The sequence below is a fragment of the Euprymna scolopes genome, chromosome 24 (genome assembly GCF_053919585.1).
Source record: "Euprymna scolopes isolate OS-2025 chromosome 24, ASM5391958v1, whole genome shotgun sequence".
Classification (NCBI taxonomy): domain Eukaryota; kingdom Metazoa; phylum Mollusca; class Cephalopoda; order Sepiida; family Sepiolidae; genus Euprymna; species Euprymna scolopes.
In genome coordinates, this window is record NC_136505.1 from 40921355 (window position 1) to 40926224 (window position 4870).

Here is a 4870-nt window from a genome sequence, read left to right on the forward strand (position 1 = left end):
GTTTTCATCCGAAAAAAAGGGGCTGCGAAGGGGTCAAAATAAAAAAAAAACAACACTTCTTGGGGTGTATCGGATTTATATCTGTTTATCTACTGTTTGACGTCTGCGCATGCGCTAACCTTTCACATGATAGTTTCCTTATGTTAAGAATAAGTAGGTTTGAAACATCTCTTTAAAGAGCACGTCAAGCAGGTCTAATAGTTATCGCACTTGACTCACTGTCTTTACGTTTTGGTATCAATCTCAGATCGAGTATTTTTGTTTACTGAAGAGGAATGAACGGTTTAAAAACAAACAAACACACAAACACATAATCATGAACAGGTCTCAGTTTCTTTCCGTTTTTTTACATACATCTTCTTTTGAAGAAATTTAATCTTACGTTTAATACAGGGCATTCTGATGAGTTAAGGGCAAAATAGATACATTGATTGATAAAATAATGAAGTGAATTATTTTGTGCTACGAAACAGAAACTGTAAAAAGTGTAAATGTAAACTGAATTAAAGGAATAAATTGCAAGATGGTAAATATGAAATTTGGTATATAAACTTTTGTTATTTATTCATTATATGCTCTGTAATTACATTGAGCTTTTTAAATAAGGATTGGTATATATAAAAAGAAAATATAAGTGAATAAAAATATTTCCACAGAAATATATATATATATATATATATATATATATATATATACACATATGTTTTTACATAAGCACTAATGTATTGCTACACAGACATAAGCATGTTTCGGTCAGCTCATGACCGTGTAGCAACACATTACTCCTTATAAAAAAATCAAATAAAAATATACATTGCTCTACTTCGGTATTGAGCACTCTTGTATTAACATTGTTATACTTCACTTACCTCTGCACAATAACAACCTCAAATTTATATATATATATATATATATATATATATATAACGCTCGTATAGTTTTAGTTTCCTAGATGTAAATCCACTGAAACTCCTTTGTTTATCAAAGAGTGCTCGATTAATGAACAGTACGTTTATATTATGTCTAATCAGAGGGACTAGTTTATGCCAAAAAATCTATTCACTTATGAAATGATTTGCTGGCATGAAAAAGTACTCTCTATTCGATTGGTAGTTGATTTAAATTCATTATAAACGATAAAGTATCCACTATCGAGAATATTTAAGATTTTCTCAGTTCAGCTCAAGGAAAAGAATTATTTTGATTCACCATCGAAATCAATTGAACAAAATAATACGAAACTACAGCTTTACTTAATTTAATTATGGATCTCCTGAAGTCATAATTTAAGCTATTTTATCTGATAGTACGCTAGATAATAAATTAGTAAACCTCTTTAGAGTTGAGTCAATTGGAATAAAACACAACGATCTAGAACTTACTTCCTTTAATAATCAATTAATTAGTAAATTTAATATGGAATTCTATATGGACATTAGTATCTAAGTCTGTCTTGGTATTTCTGATAGAATAAAAATTGTGCCATTTTTTATAGCATTTGTGTTATCATTTTATAGCATTTAAAGTTCTGCACCGATAATTGGGATTTTTGAATGAGAAAGGATTAATTAAAAAGTATGACGAAACAATTGCTAAATAACTCGAAGATAGAACAAATTTAGCATACATGGTCCTCCATGAGTGCACAGTGAACGAAGCCAAAAAAAAAAATGACCAGTTTCAGTACTGCCCCTCCCCTTAACCCCAAATGTCCTTAGGGGTCGTCAAATCCTAGTGGAAATGAACAGAAGGTGAAGTTTAAGGTCTTAACATATGTAAATATGGGTTCTGCACCATGCAAAAAGAGAAATGACTAAGTCCATCATTTGCCCTCTCCCCGCCCATTTAGCCCCCAAAGTCCCCAAGGCCTTAGCATATTTACATTTGAGTTCAGAACCTTGCAAAACTGCTAAATGGACATACACAGAAAAATTTTTGACAAATATGGTAAAATCATCCCCAAAACGGAGTGTTTTTATTACTCCTAAACGAGCCCATCGGGCACACCTACGAATTATCGCGAAATATAGACTAAAACATGATATGGAAATCAATAGACATGCATAAAAATTTTTGAACAAATATGGTAAAATATTCCCCAAACTGGAGTGTTTTATACGCCCTTAAAGAGCTCCTGGGGAAAACCCAAGATTTATAGCGAAGTATAGACAAACAAAATTATATAGAAATCAGTTAGTTACAACTTTTCAGAAAGTTTTTATAAAAATCCAAGGCATTAGTTTTTTTAATAAGCACAAAAGTGTCAATTTTAGCCATCTATATATATAAAAGGCAAAAATCGGTGTGTATGTATGTATGTATGTATGTATGTATGTATGTATGTTTGTTTGTAACGCTAAAACTTTTGAAAGACGGAACCAGAGTTGACAAATTTGGTATCATATTGCACCTTGATCACCCGGATGACAAATATCGAAATTTCACGTCAAACGGACCAGTAGAAAGGGGTCAACTGATCGTTTTTCTCCTAGGGGGGCCCCCCAAAAAACCTGTCATTTTAACGTTATTCAATACGTGTCACGTGACGTGACGTCAGCTCAAACTTTTGACAGACACAACCAAAGTTGACAAATTATGTATCATATTGAACCTTGATCACCCGCATGACAAATATCGAAATTCCACACCAAACGGACCATTAAAAGGGGGTGAACTGATCATTTCTCTCCTAGGGGGGCCCCCCAAAAAACCTGTCATTTTAATGTTAATATTACATAATCCAAAAACGCTTAGTCATGTCACGTGACGTGACGTCAACATCCAGTAATGGCGAACAAATGTAAACAAACACTTTGTTTTACCGATACTTTTGTAATTTCTCTTCTGCTTTGTTCTAGAGATTATTACACTCCATGACAATGTCTCCAACGTATTTAACTGGTTAAAAATAGTATTTATACAAGAGTTTTAACGAAAAATATCAGGAAAAAATGTACAGGAATAAAAAAAAATTCAGCTTTCAAAATATTCGTCGATAAAAAAACCGATCTTTATATTTACGCTAGCCATTTTGTATATTACCACGTGACCTGCTATCTCTTAAACTGGAGGGGGGGGGATCCACTTGAATCCAACAAAACCAGTAATTTTTTTTTTCTATTATATATACATCATTTTCTATAAAATTAAGTGTAGACTTTATAATTAAAACAAAAAATGTTATTCATACTAAAAAAAAAAAACGCTTAGTCATGTCACGTGACGTGACGTCAACATCCACTAATGGCGAACAATTGTACCTATTTACTATGCCTCCCCACGGGACAGAGTTAGACACCAGGGTCGTTTTTTAACGTGGAGAAAAGGTACAAAAATAAAAATTGTCTCAGTCGTGGAGGATTTCTCCTCCACCGAAAGAGAACAAGAAATAGAAGTGCAGCATCTGAAGAACAGATACTACACTTTGATCTTGACCAAAAGGCCAAGAATGCGAACAATTGTAAATAACAACTTTTTTCACAAAACCAACACCGTCTTTCTTTTTTTTCTCTCTCTTTCTCTCTCTCACCCACTTACTCTTCCCTCTCTCTCACCCTCTTTCTCTTGACGTCACACCACTGTTAAACTGTGGGGGGGGGAACACATTCCCAGGCATTATCTCCTATAGATGCACATTTTATTAGAAATTCAGCTTTCAAAATATTAGACGATAATAAAAATATAAAACCAACACCCTCTTTCTCTTTTCTCTCTCTCTCACCAACTTACTCTTCTCTCTCTCTCACCCTCTTTCTCTTGACCTCCTACTACTGTTAAACTGTGTGTGTGTGTGGTGGGGGGGAAGAGGCAGCTTGAAAACCAACAAAAACAGTGCACAGTTTCCCAAGCATTTGGGGTGGGAAGGGGGGGAAGAAGCCGAGCGCACAGTTTCGTGTGAGAGAGAGAGAACAATTCTCAACCTATATACTCAACAAATTTTTTATCTACAGATTTGAAAGTTTGTATATAGGGTATTCAGACATATGGAAATATATCTAGCATAATCTATCTATTATATCTATAAAAGTGAAAATGTGTGTGTGTGTGTGTGTGTGTGTGTGCGTAAGAGAGAGAGAGAACAATTCTCAACCTATATACTCAACGTATTTTTATCTACGGATTTTAAACTTTGTATATAGGGTATTCAGACATATAGAAATATATCTAGCATAATCTATACATTATATCTATAAAAGTGAGAATGTGAGTGTGTGAGAGAGAGAGAACAATTCTCAACCTATATATTCAACAAATTTTTTACCTACAGATTTGAAAATTTGTATATTGGGTATTCAGACATATGGAAATATATCTAGCATAATCGATCTATTATATCTATAAAAGTCAGAATGTTTGCGTGTGGTTGTGTGTGTAAGGTTGCGAGAGAGAGAGAGAGAACAATTCTCAACCTATCTATTCAATAAATTTGTTATCTACAGATTTGACCATTTGTATATAGGGTATTCAGACATATGGAAATATATCCAGCATAATCTATCTATTATATCCATAAAAGTGAGAATGTGTGCGTGAGAGAGAGAGAGAGAGAGAGAGAGAGAGAGAGAGAGTAAGTACAATTCTCACCCTATATATTCAACAAATTTTTTATCTACCGATTAGAAAATTTGTATATAGGGTATTCAGACATATGGAAATATATCTAGCATAATCTATCTATTATATCTAGAAAAGTGAGAATGTGTGTGAAAGAGAGAGAGAGAAGAGAGAGAGAGAGAACAATTCTCAACCTATATATTCAACTAATTTTTATGTACAGATCTGAAAATTTGTATACAGGGTATTCAGACATATGGAAATATATCTAGCATAATCTATTATATCTATAAAAGGTAGAATGTGTGTGTGTGTG

At 33.3% G+C, this 4870-nt stretch overlaps 1 pseudogene; it reads right to left on the reverse strand.

Moving 5' to 3' along the window:
• Positions 1-3321: 3321 nt before the first annotated feature.
• LOC145246987 (U2 spliceosomal RNA) lies at positions 3322-3455 on the reverse strand (annotated as a pseudogene).
• Positions 3456-4870: the final 1415 nt, after the last annotated feature.